The following is an 18,054-nucleotide window of genomic DNA, read 5'->3' on the forward strand; positions in this document are numbered from 1 at the left end:
ATTCCCATTCCCTGTTTGTTGCTTGTTTTGCGCCATGTGGTGTCACTGGCTTCGGCTGTGGCTTCATATGTGCGTTTTCCAAGGAAATCTCTGTTCGTAAGTTGGTTCCATCCAGTACAGCACACCTTCAGCTGTTATCATCGGTCAGTGACCTCTGAAGTGACTCATAAAACACTTGCCCTTGCATTCTACTATTTACATTCATGCCTCCCTCCAGTAATTGCTGAATGTGCCATTATTTCAACCAGCACTTTTCTAAACTGTCAGGAGCTCTGCGGTAGGCGCAGTTGGCACACAGGCACCACAGCAGTTAATGCAGCTGGGAAGCGACCCCGGAGACCATTTAATTGATTTAGCCAGTGTTTTTTAGTTTCCACTGTTAATTGGCGGTTTTTTAAAATATTCCCCCTCCCTGCTTTTTCCCATCCCCCCTCCATCCGTGCCTCATACACGAAAAAACGTAGCCTGTAGACAGATGTGTTGGAATCTCTACTTTCCATTTTTAGTGCATACAAACATGCTTTGCAACAGCAAGAGTTTCGTTCCCGAATGATGAAAGATCAAGGACCGCTCACCTGACGTGACTGTCACGGAAGTCCGTACTACCCATGACTACACCACACATTCAGTGTCCTCGCACATCCAGTAATTGACCATAGAGTGCAGGAAACAATTTCCGCAGCAAAACAAAATCAGATTTAAGGCCAAGAATGCTCTCCCCACTTGTTTTTTATGGGGTTATGGCCTCTAAGGGCTAACAATATGGTTACATTACAATGTTTTTTTTACAAATTATATTTTTGTTATGGTGCCCTCTAGGGGTTTTGAGCATTACAGTCTAACGCCAAAAGTTTATTTCTGATTAAGGTCTATATGATAATTGTATATGTTTTGATAATCTCTACTTATTACAATTATGACCATGATTCAGGCCGACTTTTCCTCGACCAATACGATATATGTATCTTCCAGGAGGCCTGGCTAATTGAACCTGCCCATAAACCCGGCTATGCAACCTACCATATACCCACCGCGGCCAGCAAGGCGGGCCGCCCATCGGGGGTCTCCTAATTTGGGTAAAAATCGCACTACAGTGTGTAGTGAAAATGATACCCACCGACACCCCTGACTTCCTTGGTATTAGCCTCAAGGGAACAGGGCCCACTGCCACTGACATTTTTAACATCTATGCCAGGGGGACAAGGGGCACCAACCGCTCTGTGACCCTGCAGCCCCTAGAGACCCAACTGGGCGAAAGACCCTCCAAACATGCCCTTATTGTAGCGGGGGACTTTAATACCACCTTTGAACCCCTCGGTCTGGACCATGTGGATGATCTCAGGGAAGAAGTTAACATTTGGCACATACGCAGGTTGGAACTCCCCCCCATTAAGAAGTGGCACTCGGCCGCCCTTCAACTTAACGGCCTGACCATCGGCAAAGGTCTGAGGGCTGTAAATGGAAGAACCAAATCAAATAAGCATGCCACCCACACGTTCACTGGTTCACAAGGGAAGAGCCACATCGACTATATATTGATGGACCTTAGATATTGGCACTTGGTTGATGACATGATAGTCCGGACTCGAACGGACAGTGACCACAATGCACTGTCTCAATTTAGAGTCACAGTGGGGCAGGGCGCCCCCAGCAACAACCACTACCAAAGTAGCCAAAGTGGTTCAAGCTGAGAACAAGACAGCGACTTAGATGGAACAAGGTGATCCTGCGAGACGACATTCTCTCTTCCATCGATTTGGACCTGACACTTTGTGTATTATGGATATCTACGATGGGAGAGGATGTGGGAAGCTGTTCCTCCCTAATCGATGTTCACAGTGAGTTTTTCCAAAGATTGGAACAGCTCCTATCCCTGCCAGCTGCTCATAATTCCGGCAGTGCTTCTTCCCGCAAGGGGGTTAATTGGTACAATCGGGACTGCCGGCTGGCAGGAACAAGGCTAATTAGCACACTCAAACATACAGTATGGATGTCGCCCGAGTTAGGTTGCTGCGGAACCAGTACAGATAGATGCAGAACAAGACCAGGAAGGACTGGGAGGAGGTAAGATGGAGCCTCCTGAGGGTTGCAAGTGCACACAGGGACTCCAGATCTTTTTCGGCCATAATTTGCAAAAGAAACCTAAAGGGGGCCCCTGCAATTAGCAATAACATCATGCCCTCAGATTGGTTCCACCATTTCAACTCCCTCTATAATGTCAAAAGCCAACTCGTAACCATCTCAGCCCAACCCCAGCCGAGTACCATCTATGGGGATGGTCTGTTCAACTTGGGAGACATCCGAGAAGCAATTGACAACATAGTTTGATTGAAAGCTGCTGGCCCGGACGGCATTCCCTGGAGACCTCTTCCTTTACAACATCGACAAATGGGCGATTACATTCTCCTTCTATCCAATGCAATTGTCAGGAGAGCTCCCATTCCTGAGTCCTGGAGGGGTGCCGAGGTAATACCCATTTACAAGAAAGGTGACAGGTCTTTACCCGCCAACTATAGGCCCATTAGCCTTATAGATACAGTACAAAAGGTATTCTGTTGTGCACTACTATCGAAAATCCAAGATTGGATCAATGAGAAAGGCATTTTATCACCACTCCAGGCTGGCCAACTATGCAAAAATACGCTGGGGGAACCAGGGCGATCTCACCGATCCAATTCAAGTAGTCATGGGCATTCAGCAGGGCTGAGTACTAGCACTCACTCTTTTTTCCCTTTATTTCAATCAGCTCATCAATCATCTCACCTAGCAGCCCTCTGATGCACTAGACCTAGGCAACAAAAAGATCACGTTACTTTTGTTCGCAGATGACATCCTGATGGTGTTCAAAATCCTGATGGGCCTCCATTCCTCGTTGAATCGATTTAATGACTTCTGCTCCACAAGAGGCCTAGAAATAAACAGCTCTAAAACCAAGGTCATGGTCATGAACCCCCACAGGTCACATAGGGGGAACCTTTTCCTAGGTGGGTCCAAAACTAGAACTAGTCAACACCTTCGATTACCTGGGGATCAAACTATCAGACTCAATGTCCTACAAAGCCCATACCGAGCACTATGCCTCAACATCACAACCAATAGCTGCTGCTCTCCACATCTATAACTTAAAGTCAGTTAGCGCAGCTCTGGGGCTTGGAGGATGTAAGGGAACTCACCTGTATAGAGAATATGTTTATGAGAAAACTCACCTCTCTACCCCCAAGCACCCTGCTTCTTCCTCTGAACATGGATCTGGCCCGCAAACCACTAGGCGCTATAGCTGGTCTTAGGCCGCTGCTGTTCTGGAGGAGAATCATGGCAACTCCCGAACTTTCTCCCTATGCCACCGCGTTTAGGGAAGTTTGCTCTTTGGATACCTCCAACAAGATCAGGTGAATCCACTCAGTTAACTCCGCATTAATTGCCATTGGGATGGGAAACTCGTGGAATTTTCCACACACAGGGCCACTACCGACCAAAGAAAGAGAAGTCCTGCTATTGGGAGTGGGTATGCCAGTAAATATCTCAATCGCTCTCACTAGGGCGTCTATCTAGCGAGTTTCTGGACTTCAAATCTACCTGGTCGCTAGAACCTTAGCTGGACTGCATTTTAGATACGACCGATAGGAAGCTCTATATGCAGTTCAGATTTGGTTACCTCCCTCTTAATACCTTTACAACTTATGCCCCTGCTGTACCCTGTACCAGGAGTCAAATGCTCATGTTTTCTTTGTTTGTCCATCCTACGCTCACCAACGAAGGAAATGGCTCATGCCAACTTGCAAACGGCTTGGGACCCGAGATCATGCTGCGGCCATGAGAATCTTAAAATCAGACTCCAGTCCGCCCATTTGCATTGCAGTTGCCAAAGTTCTCGGGGGAATGTGGCGCACCAGAAGGAAATCGACTAAGACAGTCCAGCCCCAAGTCTTTGTAGTTATACATGTCTATCTTTGTCCAATACTGTATCTTGGAACTATGTTATGCCATATTCTTTTTATTGTACTGCATTTCGTGCACTACCATTTTTCTTATTTATTTCAACCCAACCTATTTTATGAATTCTAACCCATTATTTATTGTGGCGCTATGCGACTTTTATGGCACTGGATGCCGAAATAAAGTTTTTATGATTTGAAACCACCCCTAAATTGTGGCCTAGAAAATGGGCTGAGTGGGTGTAGTGTATAAGCTTTAGCTGTCTGAGTCCTTTTTGAGCTTGCCTATTGTAGTATCAACTTCTGACCCAAATAAATGATGTTTATCAAAAGGAATATTTAATACTGCTTGTTGTATCTCTGGCTTAAAACCTGAAGCCCTAAGCCATGCATATCTCCTAATGATGATGCTGGTGTTGACTCCCCTTACTGCTGTATCAGCTGCTTCTATAGCAGATCTGATTTGGTTATTAGAAATAGCCTGTCCTTCAGCTACTATTTGTTGTGCCCTTTTTTGAGGCCCTGGTGGAAGATACTGCAACAATTCTTCCATCTGATCTCAATGAGCTCTGTCGTACCTTGTTAGGTGTGCTGAAAAGTTCGCAATCCTACAACGGTTAGCATTTTGTTCCTGGGTACACTTTCCCAAGGAAGACAACACTACATACACATTCCATACATCCAGATTTGCAAATTACCCAATAAGGAAGCAAGCATACCAGTATCATGAAATACCGCTCACTTATCAGGAGCATCAGAACTGGTTTGGAGGCGCCCTACCACATGCAATACAGCTCATGAGATTAGGTCCCTTTGGTAATGAAGGACCAACGTGGCCTAGGTTTGCCACATACACACCTCACCCAGATATACAACATATGCAGGCAGGAGACCTGCAAAACTTATATCTTGAACTAGTAACACTCTATAGACGACTTGTGCCGTTCGTAATGCGAACTTTGAACACTACACCAGGGCGTCGAGCACCACCAGCACCTACTGGATGTCAATTGGCTACTGAGACTAATCCACAAACAGTACAAACTATCATCGGTAAGGTATCCACGGAACAGGAGAAAATACAGTTCTGGATAACCCAGAAAACAAATCAGCTGGAAGCTGTGTTTCCCCATACAGGACCACAAGAGAAATTCTCACAATGTGCTTGCCCTTCGGGATGGTTTCCTAAGTGGATGACTGTGCCACATTGGGTACAGTCTTCGCTGCAATTTATACTACCACACATGGTACCCCGACACTTGCCAATTTACTGTAAGTGTTAAAACAAATACAGAATGAGCACGGGCTGCACCAGCCCTAGATTTGGGGATGAAATTAATGCATAACTTTGATGCGATCTCCTCAATTATACTCAGTAATATCAAAGGAGAAGTGGTAGCACTGGCTATATATCCAGCGTCTCCGAGAGATTACACATTTGGATCGGGAGAAAGAGCTACCAAAAATTATTTCCGACATCTATATAAGTATAGGGTGGGATAGTTTGGGAGCCAAACCGAAGGAGCTTGAAATACAGAGTAGCACCCCTAAAGGAGGTACTAAACAAGCACATGAGGATTCTAAGAAGCACTGCGATAAACAATAACAATTTAAAGATAGATGAAATCAGAGAGTAGATTCTCCACATCTGGAGAACTCCAAAAGGAGATACTCTCTCAGAAATAGAGAAATTATAAAAAGCTCCTGACAGATATACTGATTCATGTCCCTCTCATTCCTTTCAGGATGCACCAGATAGACTTAGCGAGAGAGGGGGCCGTCCTGATCGATGTCATGAATACGTGAAACAGAAGAAAGACTCACCACAGTCTTCAGACAGAAAAGAAGAAAAGTCCCCACAACAAAAGCCACACTTTAAAAAGAAAAAGTTGGCAGCACTGTCAATTAAAAATGCCAGTACACTTGAGAACACTGCTGAAGAACAAGACGTGGGCAGTGACTGTTAGACAGCGCAGCAGAGGTCACAATATGTTGCCAGAGTCTGAAAGATCTTCTTGATGCAACAGCAACTAACAATTTCATTGCAGTTGAGACTGCGGATGGGCGCTTTATCCCACCAAACAGGGTTAATGATTTGAACATACAAATTGAGGGAGACGTAGAGCGCCCCATTGGTGTGATATTTTGGGATGAACTTAGTTGCGATATCCTGCTGACCAAAAGGGACTGGCCACCAGAGCACATCCGTAAATCCCCACATGGGGAAGATGTAATTTTGCCTTCTTTCTCTGATCTTGTTCCAGAAGCGGTAAAACAAGCCCACGTTGTCAACTGGTCTTTAGAGCAGGCACCTGCGTTGTACCGCAATAATGTAGGTTGGGACAAGGACTCTCCTTGTCATGTAATACCCATCAGGTCTACACCCCAACCTCAGCCACAATATCCTATGAAACATGAAGCAAAAGCTCCAGTGAGGGAGATCTTCACTCAGCTCGAGTGCCAGGGAGCAATTGAGCCCTGCGTCTCTGCAATGAATAACCAGTTATTTCCTGTTGCAAAGCCAGACCATTCCTACAGAATAGTCTTAGGTTATAGACACAGTCATACACATACATACGCTATACAAAATTCACAGTACAGCACTGATTAACAACATAGTGCACAAAAAATACAAAAAAACTTTAAATATTTCCAATGGGTTTTTCTGCCAGAATTTAGCACACGAAAGTCGGGAACCGAGTGCATTCTCATTTGGCTCACAAAAACGCTTTTGTCGTTTGCCCCAAGGCTACAAGAAAAGCCCAGGGCTGTTCTCAGCCCGTGTAACATCAATATTACATGATATTGATTCTGAGGTGTTGTCCTACGTGGATGACATCTATCTCAGATGACGACCTCAACATTCATCTTGCAAGGGTCGATCGGATCGTTTTAGGATTCGCAGCCCTTGGCTACAAATTCAATTTTAGAAAAACTAAAATAGCATTTCTCAGTTTACTGTTCCTGGGATACGAGCTATCAAACGAGGGGAAGAGCCTGGCCCACACTTTCTAGAGAAATGTGTACAACTCCACCCACCTAACACTCTTAAAAAACTACAGTCTTTACTTGGTTTCTTTAATTTTGGTAGAACATATATTCCTGACTATGCACAACATATCAAGCCCTTCTATGACTTAATACACCCTGATTTTTCTAGCAGAAACTGGACAGTTGAACACACATGCATCCTTTGGGAATTGCAACATGACATGCTAGAAGCAAAACACTTGCACACACGTGACAACAAGACACATTTGGTCATCAGAATAATTCCTGGCGCACCTGGGTTTAATTATGTCACCTTTAGCAAGGGCGACACAGTGCCTATAGCTTAAAAATCACATTTATACTCCAATGCAGAACAACGTTTTGCACCTACAGAAGAAATTCTAAATGCAGTTCAAATGGATATCATTAAGAAGAGGCCACTTGCCCAAGGGAAACGCATCACTGTCGTTACCCCGGTGCCAGCCTTGAAGGCCGTCACCAAAGCAAGCGTTCCTAATGCTAAAGCATTACATCCACACTGGATTCAGTGGGCAACCTCCCTGATTGCCACCGATGTGGAGTACATCTTTGATCCAAAACTTCAGACACAAGAATTTCTCCAATACGAACAGAAGTACCCCGCTCCCGTAGATATCTTGCCACTTGACAGATACCATACTGTCATTTACACTGATGGTTCAGCACAACCAGCTGTAGGTACGAAACATCAATATTCAGCCACTTGCGCAGCTGTGAGTGGAGTGATGAAGGATGGCATTTTCCACCCTCACAATACCTACAAGCAGATCTTAGAGGACTGCACAGCTCAGCTGGCTGAACTCAAAGCCTTTATATGGCGCTAGAACACACCGAGCCAGAATTGCTGACTTTGTCTGTGACTCACACTATTGCGTCCAGTCATACAATGATTACATCAATCATTGGAAACTGAACAGGTTTAGAGATTCCAAATCGAACACTATACAACACAAAACATTGTGCAGGAGGGTGGCTGATCTCAAGGATAAGCTACTGTGTGTCCATGTAGTACATACATTGGGCCACCAACGTGTAGGAGTACACATTATCCCCAACACTTTGGCTAACAAAGCAGCCAAATCTGCAATAGCTACGGCTTCTGTGGCTGCAGTGACTCTTTCTCAGATGAGATGGGATAATGAAATTCTGACTGCCGTGAAAGCCTCGGCTGAAGTCAAGTCCCTTCCAAAAGCATACCCTACAAAATATTCTTACCACATCAGTGCACAGAATGTTGCCTACGCAACATTTCCTGGGGTTGGAGATCGAGCGATCCCCAACCAAGACCAGAAATTAGATCTAATAAAAGCTGCACATGAGGGTATCGCTTTTGCTCATGCTGGTATCTCAGCCACAGTAACACTCTAACAGAAACGCTTCTGCTGGCCCGGTCTATAAAAATAAACAAAACAATACGTCCTTTGTTGTTACATTTGCCAGCAAATTAAGGGCTCAAACATCAAATGCCCACCACAGACATCCCTCTTAGTGTCCAACATGGCACTACAATGTGTGCACCTGGACCATTGCAGTCCACTTCAACCGGATGGTCCATACAAATACATCCTAGTCGCTGTAGATTCTTGTTCTAGATTCCTGTGGGTATGGCCTCAGCAGTCGGCTGACGCTGGAACTGTTATGAAAAGACTTGCTTATCTTTACCTATACATATGCTGTTGCAGTATTCCATTTGGACCAGGGCTCTGCATTTGCCTCTGAGGCATTCAGGGACACCATGGGGACGATGGGTGTTGAACTCCATTACTCTTCACCATACCATCCTGAGGGAAATTCGGTTGTGGAGAGGCGGAACAGTGATCTAAAGTAGTCCTTAACAGCTAAATTAATAGGTTCTGGCCGCAGCTGACTTCATCACCTTTATGGGGTCGAGAGAGCACTGAATAATCTGTCAAGACGGTCCCTGGGCGGACGCACTCCCTATGAGGTTCTCTTTAGGATACCTATATGTCCCAGATCTTGATGGCCCTGGTTTGGTGGCCCGGAAACACACCTTTTGACATAAATGAAAGTCTTACTGTTTTACAGGAGCTTCAGCAATTTCGTAATGATAAATCATCCGCCAGGGCTGCCACCTTAGGACTAAGGGATTTACCAACAACTTCCACTGGCTGGATTCCTAAAGTCGGGGATCTGGTTTGTGAGAAGATCAATGTGAAGAAGGAATGCAGTCCATCCTACAGAGCACCGGTCCCAGTCCTGGGAGTACAAGGTAGTCATATTACCGCCACTGCGTGGTTCCATAGCAAACAGATTCATTTCCACTGATGAAATCAAAGTTCACAATGTGGTCGATCCTGCACAGTAGACCCAGAGGTCCCTTGGGTAGTTCCCGGTCCCCTCTCACTACCCAACGGGATATACCTCTTCAAAGTAGAAATAACAACACTACTTCGGACAGTACAACTATGTCTAACGATGCTACAAATACGTCCTTGAACGTGGGGAGGGCAGAAAATTAGTTTTTGCTTATTCCAGTTACCACTTCAACGACAGCACCTGCCCAAGATTTGGCTGTTTTCTACACCAACACTACACAGACTGATGACACCATCCACTATGAGTCTCTACGCAAAGTGGATCCACCCACCAGTAATGCACCTGCTCCTGCATTTGCAGAGACTGCCTCTGGTCATTTCATTGACAGTGATGATTTTTCTTCAAACTCATCCACTCCAGTAATTTAAGATGTTTTTAAGACACGTAAGCTGTCCCTATGGCTTAAACGAACGAGTTACTTACCTTCGGTAACGACTTTTCTGGTGGATACATTAGCTACCTGTGGATTCCTCACCTAATGAATACTCCCACTGCGCCAGCATTCGACGGAAATCTTCTTCCTAGCTTCTGCACGTCGACAAGGACGTCACATTTGCCCACGCGACGCCGTCTGACGTCATACAGGCAATAAGAGGTCCTTGCCGACGTGCCGACATCAGTACCAAATTTTTTTACGTGCCTGAGAATAATAGGCCATTGAGATAAAAGAACAAATAGCAATATTTAATGAAAATTCCAAATAAATACATAATTCTAAGAACGTAATTCTTCTCTTTTTTTTTTTAAACAAATAAATAAATATATGAGCAATATATATATACATATGAATATATATACAGAATATATACAAGTCCTCAAAACCAAGAGAAGCACACTCAAGAATTACTTGGTTAGACCAGACAGGCAACGGGGAGGCGGGTGGGACCGTGAGGAATCCACAGGTAGCTAATGTATCCACCAGAAAAGTCGTTACCGAAGGTAAGTAACTCGTTCTTCTGATGGATACAACTACCTGTGGATTCCTCACCTAATGAATAGAGTCCCAAAGCAGTACCGCGCCCAGTGGTGGGTGCCTGAATGGTCAAACCAAGAAACCCTGCAGCACTGACCGTGCAAAATGGCCATCCCTTCTGACCTCAGAGTCCAAACAGTAATGTTTCGCAAAAGTGTGAAGGGACGACCAATTTGCGGCCTTGCAGATATCGACCACAGGAACACCCCTGGCTAAGGCCGAAGTGGCCGACTTAGCTCTGGTGGAATGAGCTCTAATACCATCAGGAGGATCCTTCCTTGCCAAAGAGTAACACATTTTAATGCAAAGAACAACCCACCTGGAAAGTGTTCTCTTGTGGACTGCCTTTCCTCTCCTCTTTCCCACGTAGCCGATGAAAAGCTGATCCTCCAGCCTGAAATCCTTTGTCCTGTCTATGTAAAAGCTTAGCGCCCTCTTTGGGTCCAAACGGTGAAGTCTCTCTTCTTCCTTTGAAGGATGAGGCGGAGGATAGAACGTGGATAGAGTAATTGTCTGGGCCAAATGAAAGGGTGAAACAACCTTCGGAAGGAAAGCAGCCTTGGTCCTCAACACCACCTTATCCCCATAAAAAGTTGTATAAGGGGGTTTTACCTACAACTCACTCACTCTCCTTGCAGAAGTTATAGCAACCAGGAAAACTGTTTTAAGAACTAACAATCTTAAGGGGCAAGAATGCATAGGCTCAAAAGGGGACCCCATAAGGAAAGCTAGGACCAATGTCAAATCCCATTGAGGCATAACGAAAGGAGCTGGAGGGAATTTATTCATAAGGCCCTTCAAGAATCTAAGTACTATAGGAGATTTAAATAACGAAGGCTGGTCTGGAAGACAAATGAAGGCTGACAAGGCAGACAAGTAACCTTTAATAGTAGCCACTGCACAACCCCTCTGTGCTAAAGACAAAGCAAAAGATAAAACGTCTGACAAATGAGCACGTAAGGGATCAATCTGTCTCTCTCCACACCATACCACAAATTTAGATCACCTATTAGCGTAGATAGATTTAGTGGAGTGTCGCCTGGCCGCTAAGATAACATCCACTACCTCAGGCGGGAGAGAAAAGGAACTCAGGTTGCCCCGTTCAATCTCCAGGCATGAAGGTGCAGGCTCTGGAGGTTGGGGTGTTAAACCTGCCCCTGAGACTGCGAGAGGAGGTCTGCCCTGAGAGGGAGACGGAGCGGAGGGCCCAGTGAGAGTTGGAGAAGGTCGGAATACCACACCCTCCTTGGCCAATCCGGAGCAATTAAGATTACTTGGGCCCGGTCTTGGCATATTTTCCTCAATACTCGAGGAATCAAGGGTATGGGGGGAAACGCGTAAAGCAACTGGTCGCACCAGGTCATCTGAAACGCGTCCCCCAACGCACCTTGTACCGGATACTGGAGGCTGCATAATAACGGGCAGTGCGAGTTCTCCCGGGTGGCAAACAGATCTATCCGAGGAAACCCCCACATCTGGAAGATTAACCGGACTTGATCTGGATGGAGACGCCACTCGTGGTCGGTCGAGAAACGACGACTGAGACTGTCCGCACGTACATTCAAGACTCCGGCCAGATGATTAGCTACCAAGCAAATCTGATGGTCCTTTGCCCAGGACCATAGCCGAAGAGCTTCTCTGCAGAGAAGGTACGACCCCACTCCTCCCTGCTTGTTTATATACCACATCGCAGTAGTATTGTCCGTCAGGACCTGAACCGACGGACCGCGAAGGGATGGGAGGAAGGCCTTGAGAGCCAGACGTACAGCCCGTAACTCTAACAGATTGATATGAAACATCTGTTCCTCTGGAGACCAAAGCCCTTTGATCTCCAGGTCCCCCAGATGAGCTCCCCACCCTAGAGTGGAAGCATCCGTTATGACCGTGGTCACTGGTGGAGGCTGCGTGAACGGCCTTCCCCGGAAAAGATTGTCGTCCACAATCCACCACTTCAAATCCGTGGCAGCATCTCTGGAGATCCTGACAGAACCTTCGAGATCTCCTTTGTGTTGAGACCACTGCCTTCGGAGGCACCACTGAAGAGCCCTCATGTGCCAGCGAGCATGCGTGACCAACAGAATGCAGGAGGCAAACAGACCGAGCAGACGTAGGACCTTGGGGACTGGAATGACCGCTCCACTTTGAAACATTGGAACCAACGCCTAAATGTCTTGAATCCGCTGAGGCGGAGGAAAGGCTCGATTCAATGTTGTATCCAGTACTGCCCCTATGAACAGGAGGCGTTGAGAGGGCTCTAGGTGAAATTGGGCACGTTCACCGAAAAGCCCAGGTCGAACAACAACTGGGTTGTCGACTGCAGATAATGCAGCACAAGCTCCGGGGACTTGGCTTTGATCAACCAGTCATCCAAGTAAGGGAATACTGCTATCCCCTTCCTTCTGAGCTCTGCCGTAACCACCGACATCACCTTCGTGAAGACTCGAGGTGCTGAAGTAAGACCAAACGGGAGGACCGCAAACTGATAGTGCTGCGACCCTACCAGAAACCGGAGATACTTCCTGTGCGACTTGAGTATCGGGATATGAAAATAAGCATCCTGCAAGTCGACAGACACCATCCAATCTCCCTTGTTCAACGCCAAAAGCACCTGAGCTAGGGTCAGCATCTTGAACTTTTCCTGTTTGAGGAACCAATTCAACACCCTCAGGTCCAGGATTGGTCTCAACCGACCATCCTTCTTGGGAATCAGGAAGTACCTTGAATAACAACCTTGACCCTTTTCCTGCTCTGGAACCAACTCCACCACGCCCTTTAAAAGGAGGACTTGAACCTCCTGTTCTAACAACAGGAGGTGTTCTTCTGAACAATAAGATGGGCGGGGCGGGATGGGGGACGGAAACTCCCGAAAGGGAAGGGTGTAGCCTTTTCTCACAATGCTGGTAACCCAGGCGTCTGATGTGATGACCTCCCACTTGCGAAGAAAATACAGTAACCTTCCCCCTACAGGAGAGGAGTGAGTGGGAATTGGTGGAAGCCTAAGGCTGCTTCCCCTGCTGCACCCCTCCAGACGAAGAGGCAGAGTGCTGCCGAGAGGCTCCCCTGGTACGAACCCTACCCCTCCCTCTAAAAGACCTATAGGTGAGAGAAGAGGTAGGCTGTTGGAATTTCCCCCGAAAGGAGGAAGAGGATGAGCCACGACCATATCCTCGAAACCTCCTAAAAAATCTGGAGGAGGCAGAAGAAGTGGCTTGTAGTCCTAACGACTTGGCCGTGGCCCTGCTCTCCTTAAACCTCTCCAAAGCCGAATCTGCCTTGGCACCATAGAGCTTGTCCCCATCAAAAGGGAGGTCCAACAGGGTCGACTGCACATCCGAAGAGAACCCTGAGTTGCGAAGCCAAGCTTGTCTTCTCGCAACCACAGCCGTGCCCATCGCTCTGGCCACCGAGTCAGTTGTATCCAACCCAGATTGGATAACCTGGGTTGCAGCAGCTTGAGCGTCTGACACGAGATTCAACAGCCGTTGAGGAACCTCTGTATGCGCAGATGTTATCTCGTCCATCAGAGCATAAATGTACCTCCCCAAAATACACGTAGCATTGGTGGACTTTAACGCCATGCTACATGACGAGAACACTTTCTTTGATTGCAGATCCATCTTTTTGGAGTCCCTGCCCGCCGGCACTGATGGAAAAGATCCAGGCGCAGATCTTGTCGAACAGGAAGCCTGGACCACCAAGCTTTCAGGCGTAGGGTGTCTGGAAAGAAAGCCAGGGTCAGTTGGTGCAGCCCGATACCTCCTGGCCACAGACCTATTGACAGCCGAGGAAGATACCGGCTTCTTCCAGACCTCAAACACAGGTTCCAGCAGCGCCTCGTTAAATGGCAAAAGAGGTTCTGCTGATGTAGAGGCCGGATGTAAAACCTCAGTCAGCAAATTTTGCTTCGCCTCAGATACCGGCAAAGGCAGTTCCAGGAAGTTAGCTGCCTTCTTTATCACAGCATGAAAAGTGGCCGCCTCTTCAGTATACTTCCCTGGAGATGACAAGTCCCACTCAGGGGAAGTATCAAGGCCACTAGCTGTGTCCAGCCCATGAAGACCCTCGCCAGAGTCCTCAATTTCTCCTTCCTCCAGGGCCTGCTGATACTCTTGTTCTTCCAAGAGACGGAGAGCACGTCTCCTCGAATGCAGCCTCTCCTCAATCCTCGGCGTCGACATGGCGTCAGCAGATGTCGAAGAGCGACGCCGATCATCGGATCCGTCCGACGTCGGGTCAACAGGCGCCACAGGTAGCTTCGACGCCGAACCAGGAGTCGGATGAAGAGAAGACTGCCTCGGAGTCACAGAAGGCCCAGACGCCGTCACTGGCCGAAACACCGAAGCAGATGGAGCCGAAACCTCCAGAGCCGAAGCCTCTGGAGCCACCGGAGCCGACACCGGCGCAGAGCCCACGTTCCCCAAGAGGAGAAAGGGCATGAAGGGTGCTGGTCGCAGCGGAGCCGGAGTACCCAAACTGAAAGCCAAAGGACCCGAAGGCCCCGCCGGTGCCCCACCTGGAGCCATCTGCTGAAAGAAGGAAAACATTGCATTTAAAAATGCGGTATTATCGGCTCCAGGGGCCAGAAAAGCCAGATACTGGGGTGCCTGGATCAAAGGCGACGCCGACCTCGACGTCTGCAACGTCAGTGAGAACATTTGAGGCTGTGGCACCTCAAATACTGAAGGCGGCTGGTCCGAAGACCCGGGCGAAGTCAGTGAGGCTGGAGAAGGCTACGGCGTCGATGGATGAGGAGTGACTGTGGGACTGACCTCCCAAGTCTTCCGACGCCGAGTCGATGGCGACCTCGACTGAGACCTCTCCTTACTCGACCGGCGGCGAGGAGGATTTTCTATGACGCCTCTTCTCCTTTCTGTTCGACTTTGCCATAAAAAGTTTGGCCTCTCGCTCCTTCAGGGCTTTCGGATTCATGTGCTGACATGAATCACACCTGGCCACATCATGGTCGGAACTCAAACACCACAAACAGTCCGAATGTGGGTCAGTAACCGACATTTTGCCCCCACATTCTCGACAGGGCTTAAAACCAGACTTCCTCTGAGACATAGTAACCTCAGAGAAAAAACACACAGCCAAAAACACACTGTAACTGCCGAACAGGAACAGTAGCTCCCTCGAAGATAACCATTTCGAATGGCATGGAAAAAAGGGAACTGACGTCGGCGAGGACCTCTTATTGCCTGTATGATGTCAGATGGCGTCGCGTGGGCAAATGTGACGTCCTCGTCGACGTGCAGAAGCTAGGAAGAAGATTTCCGTCGAATGCTGGCGCAGTGGGAGTATTCATTAGGTGAGGAATCCACAGGTAGTTGTATCCATAAGAAATAACTATTTAACTCGCCAATGGAAATATTTATGGTTCTGCTTGACGTTTTTTGCATTGTTTTAATGGATTGGTTTTGTGACAGTTTTTTTGCTCATAAATGGTCATTACCTTCCTGAACGCTCCTTAGTTGAGCTTGTGGATGAAGACTTGACTCCATATCATTCCTCACATAAGGTCCGAAGAGACTTGTCCCTTATGAACATTTCAGCTATACCATTTCCTGATGGGACTAGATTGTGTGGATCAACGTTCCATTCGATATATACGGGCCTACTGAGGTTATTCAAATTCCATATGTATTCAAAAGTTCTATGACTGACGTAATTACACCTGGTGTTTTATCAGATGATTGGGATGTCCAGAGAGTTGATTTTATGTTAACTGAAATGAAGGACTACTTGGTATTTGAAAGTGATGATGTATATAGACATACAATGAATTATGGGGGATTGTTCTGTTACAATAACTGGGGACATTACTACCTGCACCGTGCCACTTGACACAGACCAGTACTTAACAACACACAGTGGGAAACAATGTTGAACACCACCAGTGGGAAGCCCAAAACATTATACAGATAAATTCACTTATTTTTCTGGGCATGATACAAAACATCTTGAGTCATATTTCAAGTTCCCTTCTTCCAAAATTAGGAACATTTTGCTAACTGATACAAAGCTGATTTATTCAGGGTAGGGAAGCTTTATGTAGAGCATGCCTGATTCCCGAGCAAATTATCTTTTTAAATGACACCATTCAACTGACATCCTGTCTGGGGTTAGCAAAAATAAAAGAAATTAACACGTTCACTATCCCCACACCAGCAAAGTTTAATGTTTGACAATTCTTCCTGAATGTCACTGAGGAAGAGCTTGATGAAAAGTTTCATGCTGGTACCTCTAACTCTTCACTTTCCAGTCCCGGCAGGTGGTTGATTTGGCCAATAGACACTAATGCATGTCAGACACATTTTTTTAATTCCTCAGGGGGTTTAAAGATTAGCCAGCCAGGCCCTTGTTTTGTCTCAGGTCAACACACGGGTATAGTTACAACATACAGTGTGGGTAAACTGTGCCAACAATGGGTACAGTCTAACATGTTAGCCGCAGTTAAGGAACATCTTTACACTCTTTCTGAAGAAGTAGACTTACAGGAGTTTTTGCTAGGTCCTAGAAAGCCACGCTCTAAAAGATTCATCTGTGATATGTATAATGAGATCTGGATCAGATAGAAATTGCTGTGCGTTTAAGGCAGATAGACAAGAAAACTTAGAAAAGGCTTTAGCTGTTGTTGATAATGGCATAAATACTCTGTCCAACAGGATTTATTCCCTAACAAACAGTGTTGTCTGTGATTGATAATATTCAGACAGACATGTCCCTTTTATATCAAGGATAAAGTCAGCTGCGTTCCATAATGCGGTTAGGTTGGACATTATAGACATTGAAAAATGGCCACATTCCATGGAGGTACATTAACGGTAGTGAATTGGTCACCGCCTTTAATTTATCCAGGGAACAGCAGACAATGGCTAAAAGGGAAGCAAGTTTCACCATGCTTCATATAGAGAAGTTAGAAAAGATGCCTTTTCACAGTTGCAGAGAGTCCTTCAACAGTATGGCTCCTACATGGCATCATTAATCTGCCCATTTCCACTTTTAGAAATGCCTGAAACATCTTGCCATAGGCAGGTACGAGCAACTAGGTGATAGCTATATTAAAGAAGAGTGAGAGTTGCCCTTTGATTATAAATGTATGAATGGCAAAACAAAGGTCTTTCTTAGTGGAAGCCAATATGAGACTACTGTTAGTCATTCAATGATCTGCAAGCAGGTGTCCCTTCATGGCCTTTGCAATGAGGGGTCGTGTACTTGGCCCGTTTTCTGAAGGGTACTTTGATTCGACCAGCATTTCATGTACTTTCGAACTGAAGTTATGTGGTGCTGAGCGACCAAAGCTGTTGCGGTATGCGACCAGGAATTGCCTACGCAATTTCAGTCTCTAAGGCCTTTATGTGTTGTGGACATGTTTTATTCCCCCCCTTACACAAAAGATAAAAGTATCAGAAATTTGGCCTCACATTGATACTGTTATTGTAAACTATCACAAGCTGAGCAGACTAAAGGAGCTACTGTTTCAAGTCGCGTTGAAATCAGCTAGAGAGACGTTTGCCCTCGAGATTGCGAGATCATCAGCCTATTAAATACTAACTTCCCCAAGCACTTTGGAGAACTGGTATCCAGAATTTTCAATGCCTCGAGTGCTACTGGGATTGTTCACTTCCTTAAGGCTGTTGGGTCTGGATTTGTGTCCATCTTCCTTTGTGTCTTTGGAGTCATCCCATCAGCCATCCATTCACTCTTTTCAAGTGTGTTTGGCGGCTTTCCTATTATTTTGACATTGATTGGCAGAATACTGCTGCTATTTCTTCTGAT

The 18,054-nt window shown here is 46.4% G+C and overlaps 1 protein-coding gene across 2 annotated transcripts in view; it reads right to left on the reverse strand.

Annotated features, from left to right (window-relative positions):
- Positions 1-18,054, reverse strand: part of PRKACB (protein kinase cAMP-activated catalytic subunit beta) — a 211,753-nt gene that overhangs the window by 9,935 nt on the left and 183,764 nt on the right. The gene's annotated exons all lie outside the window — the stretch shown is intronic.

The sequence above is a fragment of the Pleurodeles waltl genome, chromosome 4_2 (genome assembly GCF_031143425.1).
Source record: "Pleurodeles waltl isolate 20211129_DDA chromosome 4_2, aPleWal1.hap1.20221129, whole genome shotgun sequence".
Classification (NCBI taxonomy): domain Eukaryota; kingdom Metazoa; phylum Chordata; class Amphibia; order Caudata; family Salamandridae; genus Pleurodeles; species Pleurodeles waltl.